The following is a 23,770-nucleotide window of genomic DNA, read 5'->3' as shown; positions in this document are numbered from 1 at the left end:
GTACTCATCTACAATGGGATTGTAAAGGCACAAAATCATTCTGGAAGGAGGCACACTGGGACCTTGGTAGGATGAGATTTAAGGGCAAAGAGGGAACTTTCCTGCTTAGCAGGACATGCTGCTACACTATTTCAGATCTTTCACAGGAGCAAATGTGGATTTTAATGGTAAAAGAGGGGATAAGTTCCCCCACCCCATGGCCCCTCATGGGCCACAAGACAGACTACAGAACAGTCCAAACTCTTTGGGATGGGACCTAGCAAGGCAGTCCACATGCACCACCAGCCGGGGTCTCCCTCTCTCCTCTCTCCAGTTCATGCCCAGCTCCCCCGCAAGTCCCCAAACTGCCTCTGTCCACTCAGTTCCCTCTTCCTAGAATGCGCTTCCCTGCCCCACTGCCTCAGTTGAGGCTCGTGTTCCACCTTCAGGAAGCTGCCCCTGAACTCTCCACACGCTGCCTTCATGCTGCCTCCATAGCAACATGACAGCCGACACCCAGGTGTCGGTGTCAGGCTGCGCTGGTGCCTGGCATCACGCTGACTACTTTAATCCTCACAGCTACCCAGAAGGGTTGTCATCACCTCATTTAGCAGATGAGGAACCTGAGGCATAGAGAGGGTGTGTGACTCACCTAGGAGTCACACAGGCAGTGAGCAGCAGAGTTGGCAAGGGGGCCAGGCAGGGTGCCCGGGCAGCCCTCCACCCGTGCTCAGCCTACTGGCTGGCCTCCCTGGTGCCAGGGCCTGTGGATCCCCAGGATTTGGAGTTCCAAGGATGTGGACCACCTTGTCCCCACCCCCAGGACCCAGGCAGGTTGAGAGCGTGAACTGGGAGCCCCTCCAGGGCCACCCCTACCAGCGAGGGCCGAACGAAGGCTGACAGGCTGCAGGGCTGGGATGGCACCGTGAAGGGGCAGCTGGCCAGGACTGCCAGGGAAAGAGAAGGGGGTGGTACTGTGGAGGGTCGGCAGGTAAGGACCCTACCTCGTGCACACCTACTGTGTGCCTGACCTGGAGGTAGCTGGCCCAGAAGCAAGAGGCAAGGAAATTACCCTGCCCTACACACAGCTGTAAAGTCTCTTAGTCCAGAAGCCTAACAGGGGGTGAAGAGCTGGGGATGGGGCTCAGAGTCTGGCTCTGAAGGGTGACAGCAGACAGGGGATCTCTGTGAAAGAAATGGCATTTGGGCCCAGCCTATAAGATGAAGGGAATCTAGGCAGATGGAGCAGGGGAGGGAACTCCAGGGGGGCTAAAACAGCTTGAGCAAAGGCCCGGAGGTGGGAGTGTGGGGAGAGTGGGGAAGAGTCATTGGTTTTGGCTGGAACACAAGGCAAGTAGGGGAGCAGCAGTGGATTCTCGGGGACGCTGCGACAGAGACCGAAGGAGGGAGAGCTGTCCACAGGCAAGGAGGGGGGAGCCTAGAGGGAGTGGCTGTGCGACTGTGGTCCGGTTACCAAGCTCGGTTCATCTCCTGTAGGAACCATCTTCCCAGGCTGTTGGGAGGATCCCAGCAGCTGGGATCCGGGGAGAGGTGGGCCAAGGAGAGAAGCAGCTCCTGGGGCATCTGCTGCTGTATCTGCCCATGCCTCTTCACCCCACCCTACCCCCACCCCAGGCCTCCCAGCCCGAGGAAAGGACTCAAATACATGTGATTTCAAATTGGTCACCTCACAGGGCTACGAGAGGCAGAGCCCCATCACCCTGAGCAGTTTCTTCATGCAGAGGGAAGGCGCATCGGCCAGTTCGATGGTTTCTCCAGGCCTGGTTATTCAGAAGGGGTGGGGGAGTGGAAATTCAGAGGAGTGGGGGGCAGAGAGAGAAGAGGGGCCTGAAGGAAGCAGAACCCCTTGGGACAGGGCCGGGGCTAGTCCCCCAGGCAGCCAAGGTCCTTCTCACTTCCCCAGCTCCCAGGACCCCAGTTGTACACAAAGCCCTAGGCTCGGTCCCCCTCTTCCCCAGTGACCAGGCTGTAGTCACCCAGGCGGGGTCTGAGAATTCGGAAGAAGAGCCCCCACAAGGCTGCCAGGACAGCTGTGCTCAGGCCTGGAAGCAGCCACGCCGGACTCGCCCCACTGCTGCTTCCGGCTGGCAACTGAGAAATGCAGCGCTGTGCCCTCCCCACAGGCAAGCCCCTGGCTCACCAGGAGCTGCAGGTGGCCTGGGGGAGTCGCAGCCAGTTCTTTAGGGGAGGACCCCTCTCCTTCAGCCCCCCAAACCTTCTTGTCGGTTCCGGCTCCTCATCTGTCTGGGGACCCTGGGGCGTCTGCTCAGTCCCCTTACCTCCGGCCCCTACCGCCGGCCCACACCTGCACACCTCCATGCTGTCCAGCCTCTGGGATGCCCCCGCCTGGGCTCTGGGCTCTGGGTGCTGCCACGGCCTGCTTGCTTGGCGCCCCCTCTTCCCCACTGCCATCAGCCCTGTGGGCAGGGACGACATCTGATTCATCTTGGCCATTCCAGAAAAGAATATGGTGCCTGGCCCAGGAGTCCTGCCCACAGGCAGCTGAGTTGGCAGCAGGGAGGAACAAGTAGGGCCATTTGCCCCCAAGGCCCTGGCACCTGTTTCTCTGCTGGCACATCCATGGCAAAGATGGGCTCCCCGAGGGGCTGGGGTCCAGAATCAATTGAAGGAAGCTTTCTGACTCCCACCATAAAGGGCTGGGACTCTTCAGCCTTGCCCACTGCTCTAAGAACAAAAGATCTCCTGCCTGGGGGTGGGGGGCCAGGCCTGGGTTTCTGGAACCCCAACTATGCCCACCCTCTACCCTGCAAGGCCAATCCTATGTTCTGCTCAAGAACATAGGCTTTGCTGAAGTTCTCATAATCTTGCCCTGACCACCACCTGACCCCAGCAGAAGCAGCTCAAGCAGAGACAATATCTTCTTGAATCCCTAACTGGCCTTGAAGAACTGCAAAGGTCCGGCATGGGTATATTCCCAAGCCAGGGAAAAGCAGTTTGTGGGGTATCTCAGATGTCTCCGTTACCCTCCCATGATCCCCCCTCCATTAGCCCGAGGTTCCAGGGCCAACAGAGGTAGTAAACCCAGGTCTGGCTGAGCCTGGAGGTGATGACAGTGTCAGCTGGCACATGGCAATAAGCTGTGCCACCTAAATCCCCCGCCTGTCACAGTGCCTGAAGTCCTTCTTCTGGGCTCCGGGCCGGAGGTCAGTCTGGTTGCCCCTCCCTGGAAACCTCTGCCCTGGGTGAGCTCTCAGTGCAGCAACGGCCAAGTGCCCGGGCTCTCTGGTCTGGCCCAGGCCTGTGCTTGGGGGACCCAAAAAGAAGAGCTAAATCAGAGACTGGCCTCAGTGTGCCTCCGGGCTGGGCTTCCCTCCAAGGACAACTGTGCAGGGCAGGAGGTATATCACCCCTCAGTCCCCAACCCTCCTGCAAGCCCTCCACTCTCTCTGCTTGCTATTCTCAGATGGAGGGTCAAGTTGGTTTACTGGAAAGACACATGGTTCTCATTTTAATTAATTAAAGAAAAATCTAATCACTGCATTAAACTTCTCATTACTCCACTTGAATACCCGTTAAGTAAATTTAATTACCAGAGGATTGGGTTTCCCAGCCTCTTTCATTAGCTTTTGATAAGCAGGGGGGTGGGGAAGAGCAGAACAATGCCATTCCCGACCCACACGGGGGCAGGGTGGGCTGCACTGGGCCACCACATTCAGGCTTTGTTGTCTGTTCAGGGACAAGCTCGGCCCTGGGCCTGGGGGAGACCGCACCCCAGTAGCCCCTACGGAGTGGAAGGCCTAGCATTTGGAGGCAGTCAGCAATGAACGCTTCATCTATGGCCGCTCTTGGTTATTCATATCCCACCTCCTTCTAAAAGAATTTTAGGCTGCTAAGAACAGCGCAGCTGAAAATAAGACAAAAAATCAGAACAAGGGGAAAATGAGAGAGAAGAAGCAGAGACAGGCCACTGGAGCCTACACCACATGTCACAACACCAAAGCACTTGTCAGAAATGGGGCGTGAGCCTGCAGTGAGCTTCCCAGCAGCTGAGGCAAACAGGGCAACACACTTTGGAACCGATGCAGCAAGCAACTGAGTACTCCTGAGGAAAGTCACACTTGGCCGTGGTCTTTCCATCTAGAAAAAGGGTAGAGCAGGAGAATGGTCTGAAGGAGAGTACTACTAGAACTCTGCAGAGTCTTCCTGGAGAAGAGGGAACCCATCCAGCTTGACAAAGAGGGAAGGGTAGACAGCAAGGAAGGGTATCGAGGCAGAAGTGTGCGAGGCTTAAGGGGAGAGGAGGAACTATTGGGGAAGAAGAGGAACTACTAGAGGAGAAAGGCCGGGCACAGAAAAGGCAAAGGAGGAAAGGCTTCTCCAAAGGAAGAGCTGAAGTTTTCTACCCCAGCCCCTAGGCTGGGCAGCCCAAATCCCCAGCATCGAAGGTGCTTGTTCTGCAGGCTGGCACAAAAGGAGCCAGAGTCAGATGAGGCAGGAGGACAGAGACTCAGGAGGGGCCAAGCTGGTGCCATGAGATCCTGCTTCCCTGTTGTAAACGGTGCCTGTCCAGATCTCCACGGCTGCCAGGGAATGGGCTTCAGCTCAGTGTTCCCCCTTCTTCAAAGAACTGCCCTCCACAAGTCGGGAGCACCTTATCTGGATAGTACAGGCATCCCAGAGTGGCCCACAGTAAATGGCTGATCCAGGAGTACAGAAGCCCAGCCCTCCTGTGTGTGGGTTCTTCGTGGTGTGAACTATATTCCAAAGTGTCCTGGACCTGGACCAGCCTGACCTCACCTGAGACCAGGACGCCACTGGACCCCCATTCCAGCTCCAATCTGTTCCCTCCTCCCTTCTCCTAACAGTCTCCCCCGCCCAACAACCTTTGCACAGTAAGTCTCATGTAACAAGTCGTTGTCTCAGGTTCTACTTCTAGGGACCCTGACTGACAACACTGCCCTGCAGCGCCTTTCAAGTTTGAAGGAAACAGAAGTGTCCCAAACTCCTGGGGAGGGAAGGGAGAAGGGGAGGAGGAGTGTATTGACCTTCTTCCAGATGAGCTTCCCAGATCCCACTTCAGGTAGTTCTCGCAATACCCTGCCAAGGGGGTTCCTTCCCTAGCACGCAGGTTATAGACAGAAAACACGGCCTGGTCACCTTGAGCCAACACTGGATCAAGCCCTGCCTGAAGTCCTATCATTATATACATGAGTTGACAATTCCATTTTATTGAAAAGGTATTTTTCTACAGCATCTAGAAGGATCCCAACAGACACAGTGTTCAGAAAAGTAGCCTTCCTGTTTCAGGACCAAGGAGGCTAAGGCTGGAGCGTGCCAGAGCCAGGGAGTGTGCAGCATAGGGTACCACCTACCGTGACTGCTACTGGGCCCAGTTGAGTCTCAAAGCTTAAGGAATCCCCAAAGCCCAGGCTGGGGTGAGGAACAGGCTTGGAGCTGGTCTAGGGGTGAACAGGGCCAGAGCCCTGGAGATGCAGTTGGGAGGCTGTGTGGCCCCACAGACTCAAGGCTGCCAGGACATAGTCTTGAGAGTTCTAGAAAAAATAAAAGAAACATGAGTGAGCAATACAGTTCACAGGGGGGCCAAGAGGCATTTGGGCTGAGGAGGTGGGCAGTGTCCTGAGAGCTGGCTAGGGTCAGCCAAGTTGTCAGCTACTCACCTTAGGTCTCATTTCCTTCACCACTACCCCTCAGCTGGTTTCTCTCCCACCCCCCCTGTCGTACTTCCAGGATGCAATCATCTGTAGTCTGCCCTCTGAAGACTAGGGAAGGTCTGGGGGCCAGTATGGCAGGAGCCCAGATGTTGTGGCCAGAGTGTGTGCTTGTTAGAGGGGAGGAGCCAGAAGAGGCTGGGAAATGGGAGGCTGCATCCTCAGTATGGCAGACCTGGGTCTTGCAGCCCCTCTCCTAGGGAGTGCCCAGAACAAGACCTAGGACCTAAGCAGAGTGAGGCAGCCATCTTGTTTGACCTGTGGTCCAAACTTCTGAAATTTAGAATGCCAGAGAGGACAGCGCCTAACCCACTAGCGTGGTGGTGTGTCAGCAGATGCAGGGAATAGGTCTTCCTGGAACCTCCCTTCTGAGGGATGAGGAGACCACCTATTCTGCCTTCACACCAGCCTTCCACGTGACTGTCCCTGGCTGGGGCCACCCCTCTCAGAGTCTAGACTGCTCCAGTGCCACTCTGTGGTCAGACTGGCCACTTCAGGGAGAAAAATGAGATGTGGCTATCTTAAACTCAAGACACAGAGGTGCTGACCTTTGGAAAGCCCCTCATGAATCCCCTGAGCAGTAGGCTACTCTCTTTCTTCTTGGCTCAGAAAAGGAACAGTGACAGGTCCCAAATCCCAGCAGGTTAGGGCTGATTGGGTCTTGAGAAATGTCTCTAGCCAGATGTAGTCCAGGAGAGCCTTTTACAGGGGTGAAATGTTCTATACCTACGCTGTCCAGTATGACAGGTATACAACACATGGGTATTGCGATGTGAAGAGTATGACAAAGAAACTGATTTCTTATTTTATTTAATTAATTTATATCTAAATTGTAATAGACCCATGTGGCTTCTGGGGGCTACCACATTGGACAGCATAGCTCTGTATCAACCTTGGTCACAGAGAAAACTTAAGTCCAGAAGGAAGAAAGGAACTGTCCAATGTCACACAGCAAGAAAGTGACAAGCACAAACCAAAACTAGTCCCCTAGTCCTCATCCCGGCTCTCATCCCAGTCCTTGCCCTTGCCATGATGGCCTTGTTCTCCCATCATGCTCAGCCCTGTCACACTGCCTTGCTGCCCATTCCCCATCCTGTGGTTTCCCGGAACACAGTACCAGGTCACCTTTAAAGAAACCTACTTTCCCCATCCCAGTCATTGGTTCACCCCAGCCCCCTGACAAAGCAGCCTCGATGAATGTCCCGAAGGTGTCCCAGGGAAATCATCCATCAGAGAAAAGTGCTCTGGGAACAGAGCTGTTCTCTGCAGGGTTATTTATAATAGCAAGATGCTGGAACCTGCCTAAACAAGCCACAACAGAGATGACAAAATGCATCATAATGCCACTGCTTGATGGAATATTACACAGCCATAAAGAATGATGAATGTGGAGACTGAGGGTGATCTGCAGCTACGTTTACCTAACTATATTGAACATGGAAACCAGGGAAATGGATGAGGGTAGTAGTGTATAAGGCTCTATACTCACAGCCCACTCACATCCAGCAGCATCATGGGGTCCAGATTCTATAACTATTTTATAGAGGGAGGAGCTGAGGCTGAGAGAAGCTGCATACTTAACCTGGGTACAGAGGGAGTCTGGGCTTGAACTCTTGGATTCTAACTCAGGAACACAGCTCTCCAGCTGCCTCTCTGAGCCAGGATGATGGTGTTTGGGTGCCCCTTCCTTTTCACTTACACACTCATCTTATTTAACAAACACACACTAAGCCTGGCACCTTTTAAAGTGCTTTATAAATGTTGACTCATGTAATTTGCCCAACAGCCATAAGAGAAAGCAATTATTAAGCCCTCATTTTTTGGATGAAGCAAGGAAGACAAAGAAACTAAGTAACCTGCCTAATGTCAAAGGTCACTTCTATTTTCCACACATTCTGCAAGGTTTCAGCATTGCCTCTACAGGAAAAGAACAAGAGGGCAGGGAGGGAACTGTAGTTGCCTTGGTGGGGGAGGAGGGATAGAAATGCTGATGGATATGTCTGCTCCTGTTTTAAAACTGATAGAAATTGTTTGTGTGGCAATAGAAAGAAAACTGTTCAAAAAATAAAATTAATGTATTAAAAAAGCAATACAAAAGAAGCACTCACACAAAGATGAAAATTATCAAAGGGAAATTACGGATGTAGCCATGACCTTGACAATGAATGAATCTACCTCCTGGCAGCAATGCGCAGCTCTAGGCTTCTCTGCCAGTTTCCTGACGCTGGACCACTCCCTCCTGCCTGGGTGAGAGCCTCACCTCAGAAGGCAGCAGGAAGCAGCCCTGCGTGGCGGAGGACTTCAATAAACACCTCTAGGCCCCTACAGCACAGCTCAGCAGGCCATCAGTCAGGTCTGGGGGCTCCTGCTCCCGGTGGGCGCCAGCCACAGGGCCAGGACTGAGCTCCAGAGGCAGGGCATCTGAGTAAGAGGCCTTTCAGCCCCCCAAGTAAGAGACCTTGTCAGAAGCGACACAGGAAACTCACATGTGCACATGGAGTGTCCCTCCACACGGCCCATGTGAACATGTGTTCCTCCAGTGTGCACAGTGCTGCAAGCCCAGGCACCCCCAGGCGCTCAGGGAGAGGGCAGGTCACTCTCAGCTTACTCACATGCACACATGTGTGCATACGTACACACAGTAACTCTTACATTACTAACTGCTGATCTATCCATCATTGTAGAACCTGTTTGTCCTCATGCTTCTGTAGGCTTTTTTATACCTTCACTGAACTCACTTACATTGAGTACTACGTATGTGCCAGGTGTTTTACAGGTGCTGAGGCTCGGGGGCTACAACAGTTTCTTGTAAGTGTGGGGGAATGGTAAGTAAAGAAACATAATTCCAAAGAATGGCCAGTACAATTAAGATTCTCTGCCGTAGCAATGAGAGAGGTGACTGGGCTGGAGCGGGGGTTACGCTGGCTGAAGGCTCGGGAAGGCCTTTCTACAGGGTCACATCTGGATCCACAGCTGGACGACAGGACAGCAGCCACGCTGGGGGGTGGGGGGAGGACCTGAGGCCCCAGGTGAGGCTGTGGATTTCATCAAAAGTGCAAAGAAGAAAAAAGAAAGAAAGAAATGTGCAAAGAAAAGCCAGTGGGGATGTTTTCCCTCTCGTGACAAGTTCCCGGGGATGCGGAGTGGATCCGGCTGGGAGGAGAGCAGGGGCTGTGGGTTGGTGATTTGCAGCAAGCCAAGCGGAGGACCAGAAGAGGAGACTGAAGCCAGGAAGAGGGCGGGGCCAGACAGGGAGGAGGATGTGTCAGAGCAGAACCAACAGCAGTTGGAGATGAGTTGGATGCGAGGGGGTGGGGTAAGAGAGGAGTCGAGAATGACTCTAGGATCTTCTACCACAGACACGCAATGCTTTTACAACCAGACCCCACACACAGCCCCCCCAATTATAAATAACTACTGAAAAATAACACAGCAGATGAGCCACCCATGGAGACTGCCACACCACACACACACACACACAACCAGTGAGCCTCACGTCCCCAGGGTGGGGAGGCATCTTTCTTCCCTGAGCCTGTTTTTTGGGCCAGCATGCGGCACGCTCCTCAGGCTGACAGGAGACCAGGTGGCCAAGAAGATGGGACAGGGCATGCAGGACGGTGTAGAGCGGCCAGCCCAGCACAGGCTTGCTGGAGAATGGGCCTCGTAGGCATATAGATGTGGAGGCTAGGGGCAGGCATATAGACAAGCAGGAGTTTGAGGTAAGATCGTCCAGGGTTTGAGTTCCTGCTCTGGCTCCTGCTCGCTAAAACAACTTAATGTTTAGCTAAACCAGGGGACCCAGAGACCTAGGTCCTTTTTTTTTTTTTAAGATTGATTTATTTATGCATACAGAAGTGGGGTACAGGCCAGAGGTGTAGGGGGTGAGAGGATTCACCAGAGACAGAGCAGGGAGCAGAACAGGCAGACTGACAAAGTGCACTGCTGAAGGGGGCAGTGGGCGGATCAGGAGAGGTCTGCTGCGCCATGTGGGTCACCTCCTGGGCGGGGATCGAACTGCTGAAGTGGCTTTGGCTTCTTAGTGCTGCATTTAGCCTACTGAGCCACCAGGGAGGGCCCGGACATGGGTACTTTTTTTGGCTCCTCAAGGCTCAGCTCCCTTAACTTTCAAGGTGACTGGAATCCTCTCACTAAAAACTGTGATGAAGATTCGATGAGATGCTGTATGTAAGAACTGGCATTTATAAATAAAAGCTTCTTGGCAGAGAGTATGGAGTCTTATTGGCAGGCCCAGCCTGGCCCCCCAAAAGGGGTCATTTAGAGAGCCAGTGTCCCCTGTACAAAATCCTCCATTTGTCACAGGAATGGGCCAGAGTGGGTAGGAGAGAATGACCAGAACCTGGGCAGCCATGGAGTCCTCTGGTGTCGCTGGCACTAGGCTATCCAGCCGCCCAACTCTGAAGATGGAGCCGCCATCTGCAGACAGCCAGGCCCACACACTGAGTATCTTTCCAGATGGCCTTTGATTCTGTTCACAGTGGCTCAACCAGGAAGAGGGGCTTAGAACCATGTCCCCCTGGGGGAGCCTCAGGACCTGGTAAGGAGTTCAGGCCTCTGACAAAGACACTTAGAATTTATGGGCCCAGAAAACAAAGTGAGGCCCAGTGAGAAAGATCCCAGAAGACAGCTCTTCACTCTCCATGATAAGTAGTGAGTTCCCAGTCACTGGGAACATGCGAGCTCAGGTCTGGGGACCACATATTTTGGGTGGGATTTGCATAAAATGGGGAGGTTGTTTTCAATCATGAGTTTCTTTAATCCTATCAACATAGGAATCAGGGCTAGACTGTGTGGATCTCAGTGGGTGTTACAGAGCATTAACTCATTATATATCACAGAAAATTCCCATCTACTCTCCAAGTGGGTCTTCTGCCCAGTCCATGAGGGAGGCTGGGCAATATGACTAACCCCCCACTAAGCAGATGAGGAAACTGAGCCCCAGAAAGGGAATGAGACCAGCCCAAGTTCCCACAGATTCCCTCATCTAGGACCTTCCCCTCCCACACCCCCCATCCACTCCTGCCCAGCAGTGAGCAAGCACTCCCTCCTCTTCTGGGGCTTCCATCAAGCTATCAAGAGCCACCACCCCTCTGACCCTGGGGGTGAGGGTCGCAGCCCCAAAGGCCTCCGCTCCCAGGGTACACAGGACTGCATCACCACTCTGCCCTTCTCCCTGTAGTCTTGACACAGCCCCTTAAGTCAGTTCCTTCAAACAAGACCCTGGACCAGACACAGGTTTTTCCAGGAAACGAACACAAGAAGAAGGCCCCTCTCACTCAATCTCCCTCTCTCCTCACACCTACACAGATGCTTGGAGCCAAGGGGGACGCAGAGTACATGTTGCCAGGTGCCCCCAACCAACTTCCCCTTCCTGGCCAGAGGGGCAGAGCGGAGGCCTATGGGCAGAGAAGTCAGAAGGTAGGGTCTCCCCGAGAGAGACTGGCATCACTGAGGCAGGAAGCTGCTACTCCCTGCACCATTTAGCCCTTAAAATACTCTAAGGAGCCAAGACATAGCATTATAGGAGAGATTAAAGAGCTCGCCCAAATTCAAAATATCAAATTGAACCAAAACAGCTTGTATGTCCTGGAGTCAGATTTGGAATCTAGGACCCACTGGCTCCAAATACCTGGTGCTTTCCCATGGTCCCTGCTCCCCATGCTGAAGCTCAAATAAGCAGCCTGGTGAGGGGTTGGGGGCGACAGAATGGGAAGGGGTGGGGCAGACAGAGTGAGAGCAGGCCGCACAAAAGCAAACTGAAAGCCACAGGGACAGACAAGTGGTCCTGGAGAGGCCAGAGGACGCAGCTCCCAGGCCACACTCCATCGATGAAAGGCCCTCTGTGCCGCCTCCATGGGCATTTGCCTCTCCATCAGCCGCCTGTGCCCCCTGGGTGTCTCCCGAGGAGTGTACCTGTGCAGGGGTAACTTCCTGTTCTGGAGTCCACCTCGGGCCCCTGGGGGCAAGGGAGTGGGCCGCCAGAGGAGGGGAGCCAGTTCTGGCCTGGGGCAAGACCACCTGCCCAGAGGTGGCCAAGGTTCCAGCAGCCCACACTACCTACTGGATGTGGCCCCCGCTGGCCCCACATGGCAGAGCGAGTGTGCCGGGTCAGCCAGGTGTCCCTGGGCCCCGCTGGCAGCCGATCACCACCATCCCCAGAGCATGCACGGTCTAAGTAACAGCCTCTCCGAAAAATACATTTTCTTTTTTTTTTTTTTTAAGAGAAAGAAAGGGAGGAAGGAGGAAGCTGGCCAAGGAGCGGGAGAGGGGGGAGAAACCTACCCCTTCACTGCAGTCAAGGTCACAGGCAGCGTTGCGGGGCGGGCGCCAGGCAAGGAGCCTTTAATCTGGGAGTTCAGGCCGAGGAAACTAAAGGCTTGAAGCAGGAGTACATTACTGCCCTGAATGATCTGTCGGCTTCTATTAGGCTAAATATCTCTGTATAATGGGGAATTATCCTCCGAAAAGGCAAACTGCCTGCCTCTCCAGGGAGGGGGCACGGAGGGAAACTCTCATCGTGAGGGCTCTCCCACGAGGTGGGGGGGGGGTGCAGGACCAACTCAGAAAGCCGCCCCCTTCCACACCCCCTCCCCGGAAAGTCACAGTCAGCAGCTGTGTGATGCTTTCAGAAGGGCGCCAGCCTCCTCCCCCCTGCCCAGACTCCCTGGCTACCTCCACTTAGGAGCCTGAAGAGATGCCAGACCTGGGGGCCAGGCCCAACAACGCCTCACTGACAGCAGCGTGACCCGGGGTAAGTCCCTGGCCTCCTGGAACCTCCGTTTCCATGTCTGTTAATTGGAGCTAATAATACCCACCAACACCTAGCCGAGACAGTGGGGGGAGGATGGAGCTGGCACGCAGCCCAGCAGAGAGTGGGCACCCAGATAATTGAGCTCACGCCGCTCGGCCCACTGCTGAAGAGCTCCAACTCCTGTCCCTCCTTCTCGACCCCACTGGCTCCCACAACACCACTACTTCCTCCAAAAACTGGCCCCTGACTCCATCCCTGGGAGCCTAGAGCTGGCACTACCCCTTCTAAACGCTCCCAGTTTCCATGGTCATCTGCATGTGGGCACTTTGGCCCTGGGGGTCAGGGGCTCCCTATGAAGACAGCAGCATTGCTCCTTCCCACCTCCCCCACCCTCTCACACAACCCAAGACTGGGCACGCAGGACGCAGCCCAGACTGCAGGCTTGGACATGGGGCAGGGGTGGTGGCCGCTCAGGCTGGGTCCAGCAAGGGTGCTGCTTGCAGGAAAGCAGTCAGGACACCAGGCCAGGAGGCTAGAGACCCCGGGACATGAGTGTGTAAGGACAACTGACAGCTGGTGGCCAGACTGTCGGGGGACTGCCAGCGCAGGCAGAGCTGGGGCCCGGGGACAGGCGGGTCAGGGCACAGCGTGCAGGGGCTGGCGCTGCTTGGGCCAGGCGGGGCCTTGGGGGCCGAGCAGGGCTGACATGGGGGCATGAGGAAAGCGAGGCAAATGGCTCTCCCTGGTGAGCAACAGGGTAGCAGGTGAGAGCCAGGTGGAGAGGTGCCCAAACCCCACCCAGCCTCTGTCCATAGCATTCCCAGGCCTGGAGGAGCCCCTGGACCCCTCACAGTGACTGCTGTTTCCGGGCCCACACGGGGCAGGAGGGTCATGCTGGGGCAACTCCAAGGCAAGTGACAACAGCCCAGCAAGACACCAGAAAGGAAGGCCACCCGCACAGGTAGAGGCTTGCTGGGTGCCTGTCCCCACAAAGGGGACAAAGACCCGCCCAGGGGCCTGCAGCCTGGGGAGCAGCTTGCTCCCTGGCTGACTGGCTCATTCACTCCTCCACTCACTCAGCAAACGGAAAATGCCCCCTATGCCACATCAGAGCTGATCACCTAGCGGGACAGGTGGGGGAGGGGGAGCCCACAAGTCTGGGTCTGTGTGAGAATGGGTCCCACGAAATGTGGGAACACAGTAGAGATGTGTCCAACCCAGACTGGGGGCCAGGGGAGGGTTCCCAGGCCCGGGATCTTCAGGCAGGGCCTGAGGGAAGCAGTGCGCCTGAAGGCAGGGGCGAAACACTGCGGGCAAGGCCAGTGGAGCAGCGTGAGCTGGCGCTGGGGAGGGCAGTCGCCCCGCCCCCAGGGAGGGCTCTGTGTGCACCACTGAGGGGGTTGGCTCTTATCCCAGGAGCCATCTGGAGCCTTAAGGGGTTTAAGTGTGTGCGGGGCAGGGGAGGCGTGACCCGTCTAATTGGGGCTTCTGAAAGATCATTGCAGCTGCCAGTGGGTAGTGGGTGGGTAGCCTGGGACAGGACCGGACAGGAGGCAGCGAGTCGGGTTAGTTCTGAGCAGCGGTCAGGGGAGAGATGACAGGGCCTGCAGGGAAAGGGGAGGGGGCAGATGCCAGGGGTATTTGGGAAGCAGAGTCTGCAGAGGGCAGCGGTCATAGCCCTGACAGCATGGTGTCCCACTGAGCATCACGGATGTGCTGTGTCCAAACTATCCCGTCAAACTTCGCAAAGTCCTTTAAGCCCGTTAATGGCTCCGATCCTCACCATGCGGGTGCGGCACGCAGGCCAGGGGTCACGCGCTTCCTTCAATAACTCAAGTATTTGCTGAGTGCCTCCTGTGTCCCCGGCTTCGTTCTGGCCCACTCGACAGGAGGGAAAACTGAGGTCAAGACGTGCTGCCTATCTCAGGGCCTCTGGAGCTCCACAGTGGAAGTCGCAGGTGTCTCCTTAGTGAGCAGTGGCTGAGGGCGTCTTTGAGACCCAAGAGACTGCACGAGGACCCAGGCCCGCTCCTCTGGGAGGGCAGCAGGGGCACAGAGCCTCGGGGGCCACCCTGTCTTGGGCTCCTCTGCCCTCAGAAGGCCGAACCTCTGGGCTGACTTTAGACCTTTCTCAGGCTGAACAACGCATCCATGCACCTGGCACCCACATCTGGGTGCCACCACTCATGGCTCATCCTTCCGGGGAAGCACTGCTCTCTCAAACACAAGCCCAGGTGTGTGGGGGGACCTCTGAAGGCTGAGGCCTGGGCACAGTCCATCTGTAAAATGGGACGGTGCTCGTGAATCATGCGATAGCCGCCACTGAGCGCCTGAGAGCCACCATCTTCTCTGGGATGTCCCACATACACCTCCTCTCTCATTACCCCAAACCCGCTCCTCCTGCAGGGCTCTCCCTCGGAGAATGTCTCCAGCACTGACCAGCTGTGCGAGCTGGAAAGCAGGCAGCTTTTGTGCTTCACCCCCTCCCAGGTCTGACCCAAAACCCTAAATGTGTTTCCAATCCAACCTCTGCGCTGTACCTGCAGCTGCAGGCTTACCATTGCTGGCCCACCCCCAGTGGTCCTGATGCCTCCCCACTCTACCCCTCACATGGCAGCCTGGGTGAGTTCAGTGAACCCTAAATTAGATTAGTTCCTTTCCCTGCTTAAAATTCTCCAGGAACTGGCCCTCCCTGGTGTCGCAGCCGGTTAAAGCACAGCACTGAGAAGCTAAAGCCGCTTCCGCATGAGTTCGATTCCCGCCTGCCCCGGAGGTGACCACATGGCGTGGCAGACCTCTCCTGGCCCACCCGCTGCTCCCCTCAGCAGTGTACTTCATCCATCTGCCTGTTCTGTGCCCCACTCTGTCTCTGGTGAAGCCTCTCACCCCCTACACCTCTGGCCTGTACCCCAGTTCTGCATGCATAAATAAATCAATCTTAAAAAAAAAAAACCCTCCAGGAACTTCTCTCTCTTAGCCCACCATCCATCCTCTTGCTTTGACCCATAGGCTCAGTCACCCAAACCCAGCTCTGCCCGCCTGCCAGACCCCACCTCCTCAGCTCTCGGCCTCCAGCCCCTAGTTTCCTCCCAGCTCGACACAGCAAGCTTGCCCCAGGCACGAATGCTCTTCCCACTGCTTGCACACAGCTCCCACCTCCTCATCCGTCTGCTGATGGGATGAGACCGCTCAGAGACTCCCTTCAGACTCCCTGTCTAGTGGCCAGGGGCCTCCCCAGCCCCCGTGTTCTCCACCATCCTCTCCTACCACTTGTCATAATTTGCACTTGGGCATCTACTTGTTCGCTTACGTTATTACTGTCCCATGCCCGTCCCAACAAAAACTGAGCTGAATGTGGGAAGAGGTCACAGCTGGCTCCCGCTCCGTGTAGCACAGTGCCTGGGGCAACAAAGGCCTTTAACACACAGGAGTGTCCCTGGGCTTCATCACTCCGGAGCAGATCCGAGCTGCAGCTTCCCTGCTTCCCAGCCAGACCCAGCTGCCACACCCAGAAGCCCAGAAGAGGCCTTGGCAGGCACGCAACTCAGACAGGCCCGGCTCTGCTCCGTGGTGGGTGCCCACGGCAGCAGCTGGGCCAGGATGCCCTGCAGGCCCTCTGCCGGGGACAGCGCAGCTGAAGACTGAGGAAGGCAGGACCTGCAGCTGCCGTGACCAGGCCAGGACGTGGCATTCTTGGAGCAAACTGCCTCAGCCACAGGGTGCTGGAGAGGAAGCAGATGTGCCCACATCTAGTGTTCCAGAAAAGAGAGAAGAGCAAAATACCTAAGCTTGCCCCCCAGACTGTGCCCAGCTCGGTGCTGGACCTAAGCCACCACAGGAGCCTGGCCCTGCGGGCAGCATGGTCAGCCAGGTCAGCCCTTTATGGGGCCCTCTCCCTGCAGACTCAGGACAACTTCTCCTTGTATGTGTATGTTGGGGGGAAGGAGGGCGGGCAGGGCTGGGTCACACAAAGTAGGGAGCCAAATGGCAGGTGCCCCCTGGATTTGGGGTCCTTGGCATCTAGCAGCCCAAAAAAGTTTGACCCTGTCAAACTTTTCCAACACTGTCCTTCTCAGAAAGTCAGATCCTCTTCTCCCTGCCTACAGGCCATGGGTGCCCAGCACACACGTCTACATCTTTGCTCATGCGGTTTCCTCTGCCTGGAATACCCTTCGTCATCACTCTGTCTAGCCAAATTTCACCCTGCTCTGGAGCCAGTTCTTGCAGAAAGCTTTCCTGGACTTCCCAGGTCCAAAAGCTCCTGTGACAGCAGCACTCTGTTCCCACTGCCACACCCCAGTGTCCCCTCTGCCACACTCACACTCAGCCACCCTGCGTGAGAAGCCCCGCACTGTTCCCTGCATAATGACTACACGAATGTAACCCTCACGCTCCCCCATGCCGGCTTCCCAAGACCTGCTGGTGGCCACAAGCGGGAGGAAGGCACTGTGTGCAATCCAGGGGGTCCCCAGCAGGGGTGCCAAGACCAGACCCGGAGGGCTTGGGGACCCCAGGGGATGTCCTGGAAGAGGGGGTGTGCATGTGCTGAGAGGGGCGCTGGAAAGGAGGGGCTGGGAGACGGGTGCCTGACCCAGGTACCCTGTGCTCCCCAGTCCTGAACACCAGACCTGAGCAGGGCGAAGTGACAGCCCCTACCAGGGAGTCATTCTGCAGGCATGAGGACGTCACTGGCATTTCCACATGCCGCCCCCACCAGGCCAGAGCCCACTAACTTGTCCATGGGCACCAGGCAGCCCCGGGAACCCAGAAATGGGAAAGGACAGGGTGATATGTCCCACAGGGGGGCTCTTTCCTTCTCCCCACGGCAGCTCCCCCACTTCAGGGGAGGGTGAGGCTTGAGGAGTGGCCAAACTGCCCACACCTCTGGTGGGCACAACTGGGACAGGGACCGCCCACCTTACAATGCAGGGACTGGTCCCATACCCACTCAGGGTCACTGAGGGGCCCCAGGGACCCTTTCTTCACAATGCTGGAGTGCCACTGGGTTCATTATTATGCAGAAATGAGGGAGCAGAAGCCTCTCCTGGGGAAAGGGAAGCAGCATGGATCTGCCTCCCAGCATGCTCCCTGAGGCCAAGCCCCTCCCACTCAGCCCATTCCACAGGTGAGGAGCCTGGCCATTCCACAGGTGAGGGAGCTCAGCCGACTGAGGTCATATGAATTGCCCAAGGTCACGCAGCCAGGAAAGGAGGGTTCTATAATCCTGCCAATGCTGGAGCTATAGGGACTTGAGCCAGAGACCAGGAAATCCCTGAACAGGTGGAAAAGAAACCTCCATCTCAAGATAATCCCAGAAAAGGCTGGGATCCCTCTCTGGAGCTGTCAGTAAGTGGGGGGGCAGCCCCTGTGCTTGGCTGGGGAGACCTCCAGAGCAAAGCCCCTACAGAGCACCCACCCCCATCTCTCCAAGCTCTGCTCCCTGCTGCAAGTTCCTTCCATCCTTCCAGCCACCACCAGAGCAGAGGGTGTCCAGACCTCAGTAGAATAGGGGCCGAGAGGAGGGGTTCAATTCTGGTGTGCAAACCAGCCAGCAGGGAACCCTGTCCCACAGTTTTGACAGCACCAGGCACCAGCTCATCCAGAACCTCTGTCTTGCAGGAGGTAATTACAGTTCTTCCTGTGTAATGAGACGGTTTTTAAAGGCCATTCAAAAGAAATTTCCTATAATGAGGTGAAGGGGTTTATTGTGCCATACATCAAGGTGGCTGGTAATTGGTGGGACTGGGGCTGTGTCCTAGAGCACAGCAAAGAGTTCCAGGCCCAAAAAACGAGAGCATGAGAGGAGGGACGCCAAACTCCAGAGTTAGGACAGACACTTTGCTGGAATAGTTTCTGCCACACTAGTAAGCATTGGGCCCTGAGGAGCAGATGAGGGATGAGGAGGCAGGACCCTATGGGGCAAAGGGCGGGGGGGGGGGGGAGGGGGGGCGGCAGAGCTGGGCAGGTGAGCCGTGGGGGCGGTGTCACAGTACGGAGGACCTGGCTCAGGGGTTGAACTGTGTGCCCCAAATTCATATCCACTTGGAACCTCAGAAGGCAACTTTATTTAGTAACTGGGTAACTAATAGTTATAGATAGAATGAATTAAGATAAGGCCATATTGGATTGGGGGGTGGTTCTATTCCAATGGCTGGTATCTGTATACATGGGTGACTAATCCTAGACACACACGCGCTCACACGCACGAGCACCACATCATGAGAAAACTGAGGCAGAGACAGGAGGGAAGAGCTGCATCTACAAGCCAGAGATCAGCCAAGATTGCTGGCAGCCACAAAAGCTGGAAGAGGCATAAAAGCTCCTTCCCTAGAACCTTCAGACAGTGCTTGGTCATGCCGACATCTTGATTTCACACTCCTAGCCTCCCAGAACTGAAGGGGGGGGAGTGAGGGGGGAGGAGAGGTGGTACATTTCTGCTGTGTTAAGTCACTAGGTAGAGAATTAATCCTGCAACTATCCAGCACTAGAAAAGGCAGCCTTGAAGGTGGTGATCGCCCCATCTCTGGAGGTATGCAAGCAAAGTCCAGCACACCCCTCCCCCACGATGCTGACCAGCTCTGCTGCAGGTTGGAAACTGAGACCCTGACAAGGCAAAGAGCCTGCCCAAGAGCACAAGTGTGAGGGGCACATGTGGAACCCTTGAATCCCACTGCCGGTTTTGGCTCTTCCAGGCTCGTGAGTTCAATCTTCCCTCTGTACTAACATCCTAGAGGGCAGAGGACGCGCCAGTCTCTCGGGACAGCTGTCCCAGGCTAGCAGTGACATCACTGCTGGGAGCCTTGCCAATCCCAACCCGAGGCTCCCCCACAGCACCGCTGGCCCTCTGCCTCGGTGTGTGCTCTGGTGCAGTCACCAGCCCCGAAGAGCACTCCTGAAGAAGCGCACCTACTATGTGCCAAGACTTCAGACAGTGGGCCTGCGGAAACAAGACAGAAGGCAGGAGCCTGCATCTCCTCCAGCGCAGAGTTCCTGCGGATCAGGGCCCCCCCAGTGGGACCCCAGTGTCCCCAGACCAAATATGGCTCTGGCTGAGCAACCTGGGAGCCCAACCTGCAAAAGACAGGGAGGAGAGAGCAGGGAAGGAGATCAGTGGCGCCTTCTAGACCTCTGGGCCCCAGGGCCAGGGCTGCTGGGACTGTTCCTCAACCCCACTCACCACCTAGCATTGGCTACCCCCATCTGACCCAGGAGCTAGACAGATGGGGGGGCCTGGGGGGGCTGGGGAGGAGCGCCTTTGGCACCAAGCCCAGAGCAAGCACAGCCACACTCGTCAGCCAGCCGCTCTAAACACTGGTTAATTGGCACGACCCAGCAGAGGGACAAGGGAGCAGGCTTTGAAGTCACCTGGTAGAACCTGCCCGTGGGGAACAGTGGGCCACCCGGCCAGTGGAGAGTCGGGCTGGGCGCCTTCTAATGAGGTGCAGCTTTGAGCAGGAGGTACCAGATTAATGAGGTTTACGGCGCTCAGTTTCACGGTGCAGCGGGCTGCCTCTCTGCTCTGATCGCAGTTTGATGCCAAAACCTTCTTCTCTAAATGAAAGGTTCTCCTGAAGCTGCTTTCTGACGCACCCTGGGCTTCTGCTGGGTATCTCTGCCAAGAAGCTAAAAGCCTTCACGTCCATTCCATCACTCCCCGGATGACTTTTGTTTCTCTGAAGACATCCCAGGGCTGACTCCTCCCACACCCACCTGAGGGTGAGCAAGGGGCAGCTGGGGTTGCCCCATTTGGCAGAGTTCACTGGCTCAATGTCCAGATGAGCTGGTCACTGGCACCCTGGAACCCAAAACACAGCCTGTCCCAATCAGGTCCCTCATCTGTCAGTGGCTTCAGGCACGCGGGTCACAGAGCCTCCATGGGCTGGTTTCCCACTCTTGGCATCTGTTCGAACACAAGTCTTAGGGCATCTAGTTGAGCTGTCCTGAGAGGAGACTGAGACGTCACAGGGACCAACCTGCACAGCCTGGCCCTCCTGCCACTCTGGCTCTAGCAGGATGCCTCCCTTCTCGCCCCCTCTCTGGGCCTTTGCACACTCAGCTCCCCTCCATTCTCTTCTGTCACCACACTCAGAAGCCAGTCCCTGCCTGCTCCTCCTTCACCACTGCTGTCAGATGGAGATATCCTGCAGCCCCCATTCCCTAACCCCTGCCCAAGGGCCTCCTCCCTGCATGCCACTGCTTGGAGTTGTTCCCTGTCCATCATTTGGCCCTGATCTATGAGCCTGTGGACAAGGCCAGTGCCTGTGACCCCCTGGTACCTCCCACCATAAAGGCCAGCCGGCAGTACTGGTGCTAACCCCCTCCCCACCCCGGCACTCTGGGAGACAGAGAGAGGCCCCATCCTGCTGGCCTTGGTTTCCCATCTGTCAAACACCAAGGTCTTCACCCTGCTTCCTTCATGGGGCCACTGGAGGACACTGCACAGGGCATGTTTGGGGGAGGTAGGCAGAGCACGGGGCGGGTACCTCTGGGAGCAGCATGAGCAAAGATGATGGTCCTAGGGGAGGGGAAGGGCCCTGGCTAGGAGGCTGGGGACCCCCTGGGTTGGCCCCTCTCTCTGAGACTTGGTTTCCCTATATGTAAAGGGGCAGGTGGCCCTAGGCTGCATGCTGCAGCTCACTCGTCCTCAGCATGCCCTCGGGAGTAGGGATCGTGACTAGCTCTATTTCACAAACAAAAAGTGAAAACAACAGCCTAGAGACAGAGGAGGCGGGCCTGAAACCCAGGCCCATGCCAACTCCAGAAGCTGCCTTCTTCGCCACCCTCCGTGGGTGAAAGGGGCCTTGGCAAAGCTTGGCAGAGCCTGTTGCTTCCAAAACTTACTTACCCCCCCTGGGCCTCTGTCCTCGCATCCGGGAGATGGGCACAGTGGGCCTATGTGGATGATTTTCTGCTAGGCCAGGACAGGCTGGCATACTACCTGCTCTGGTTCCCCTCCAAATCTCAGCACTAAATCTCTTCCACTGTCCCCTAGAAGGCCACCCATCTCTTCCTTGCAACTTCTGGCTACTCACTCTGGTCTACAAAAGGCTCCATCTCCCTCTATGTCAGCCTTTCTCCAGGTGACATCACCAACATCGGGCTCTCCATTCTTGACCATCTGTTACCAGAAACTGCTGGCTCCTGTCCCTCATGCTCTTTCCCAGGCCAAACCCAGGCTTCCCCTCCACTGCAGCTGTAAGTCCAAGCTCCCAGTCTGGCACACCTATGCCTGTCCTCGGCCCTCATGCCACGACTCACCACACTGAGACCCTCACGCTCCCCTCTTCCCATAGATGCCTCTCACCCCACTTTGCTTAGTACTGAGGTCCATCGTATCATTTATTCCTCAAATACCCACCTCCCCCTAGCCACCCATCCATAGCCCCCTATAAGGGTGAGCCCAACAGCATGTCCATGGCACCCACTGCTGGAGAGGCAGATGCCACAGAGGCCATGCCTGAAGTTTTCAGCTCTCGGGGGTCCAGCACTGCCTGGAGGGCCCACTTCCTGTCATGGCCAGCTCAGGGGTCTCACTCTCCAAGGTGGCAATGTCCCCCCTCCACTCTCCTCATACCTCCAATGTGGCCAGGACCTCACTCCATCTCCCTGAAGGCAGAGGTCAGCAGACGCGGGCTCCTTTGTCTGCCCACTGTGGATTCCAGAAGCCCAATTGCTTCTATCCAGACCCTTCCTGCTGCCTGTGAATGGTGCTGAGTCCCTCTGGCCTGGGTCTGTGGTCATCTCCCATCATCCTCCCCATTAGCAAACAAACATAGACTCCCATCTCCCACATGTAAGCCGAGTTTTAAAAACTCCTACCTCCCTCCCTAAGTAAACTGAGTTTTAAAAAAAAAATTATTGCTAGAGGTCCTATATTGTATAATTCCATTTATATACACTCACCAAATAACAGAACCACAGAGATGGAGGACAAACTAGTAGAGTGGGGGGCAAGTTGGGGGAGTGGGGGCAGGATCAGCAGCCGGGACCTCTGGGGCTGGACCAGTCCTGTGTCCTGACTACGGTGGGGCTCCATAAAGCCACTCATGCAGTATCACTGCACAGCACTGCGTGACCCACACGCATGTGCGTGTGCCCAGCCCACGTGTGGTTCCACGCTGTATTGCACACACTGGGGAGGGCCTGGGAAGTTCCTGGATGTGCCTTGGAAAGTCGTGTGATTCTCCCTTCTCCAGTCTCTAGTCCATTTCTCTTTGCCATAAAATCTCCAGTCAGAGGGCCCTCCCTGGTGGCACAATGGGTCAAAGCACAGCACTGTGAAGCTGGCTGCAGCCACTGCAGCACGAGTTCAATCCCCACAGGTGCAGCAGACTTCTCCTGACCTGCCCGCTGCTCCCCTCAGCAGTGTATTTTAGTCAGTCCGCCTGTTCTGTTCCCCGCTCTGTCTCTAACGAATCCTCTCAGCCCCTGCACCTCTGGCCTGTACGCCAGTTCTTGTAGGCATAAATAAATAAATCTTAAAAAAAAAATCTCCAGGGCCCTCCCTGGTGGCGCAGTGGGTTAAGGCACAACACAAGGAAGCTTAAGCCACTTCTGCATGAGTTCGATTCCCGCCTGCCCCGGAGGAGATCCACATGGCGCGGCAGACCTCTCCTGGCCCGCCTGCTGCTTCCCTCAGCAGTGTGCTTCGTCGATCTGCCTGATCTGCACCCCGCTCTGTCTCTGGTGAAGCCTCTCGCCCTCCCAGTTCTGTACGAATAAATAAATAAGTCTTTAAAAAAAAAAAAAAAAAACCTCCAGGAAAAAGTTGACAACAGCCTCCTCTCCCTCTCCTCCCAACCCGCTGCCAGGTGGATTCTGTCCACCCTTCCCCACACCTCTCGTCCCAGCCCCACAGCGTCATGCTGTCCAAGGAGATAGTAGCATTTGTGTCTCCATCTCCCCCACCTGCCACAGCATCCACCATGGCCCACTCTCTCACCCACCCTTCCTTTCAGAGCCCCCTCCCTGCTTCCAGAGTGCCACACCATCCTGCCTTTCATCCTTCTCCCTGGACATATCCAATACCGGCAAATTCTCCATCTGCTCTCTAGTGGGTGGGCCCAGAGTCAAGCTGGTCAGCACCACGGGGGGCTGCTGGCTTCCACAGCTCCATCCCCATCCAGCCCTCTACCCAAACTCCTGCCTGCCAAACCCAACATCCAGTGGAGGTCTCTGCTCAGTCAGATGATAACCCCCATCTGACTCCCACCCCGGAACTTCCGCGGGCCCTCCCATCTCAGAACACACTCCACCATAGCTCAAACCAGGATTGAGGGGTCCTCCTTGCCTCTTCCAGAATCATTTACCT

General features: G+C 56.0%; 1 protein-coding gene across 6 annotated transcripts in view; it reads right to left on the bottom strand.

The window, feature by feature from the left end:
- LINGO1 (leucine rich repeat and Ig domain containing 1) overlaps nucleotides 1–23,770 on the bottom strand; it is a 155,526-nt gene that overhangs the window by 64,737 nt on the left and 67,019 nt on the right. For 5 of the 6 annotated variants that reach the window (XR_001145732.1, XM_012728721.1, XM_012728723.1 and 2 more), the window contains one exon: nucleotides 5,334–5,513. The exons of the other annotated variant lie outside the window; for it this stretch is intronic. The gene's annotated coding sequence lies outside the window, so the exon portion shown is untranslated. The remainder of the gene's footprint in view (nucleotides 1–5,333; nucleotides 5,514–23,770) is intronic. 6 annotated transcript variants of the gene reach the window in all.

Source organism: Condylura cristata, unplaced genomic scaffold, assembly GCF_000260355.1.
Source record: "Condylura cristata isolate star-nosed mole 26May11 unplaced genomic scaffold, ConCri1.0 scaffold00023, whole genome shotgun sequence".
NCBI lineage: Eukaryota > Metazoa > Chordata > Mammalia > Eulipotyphla > Talpidae > Condylura > Condylura cristata.
This window is presented reverse-complemented; position numbering and strand designations above follow the sequence as displayed.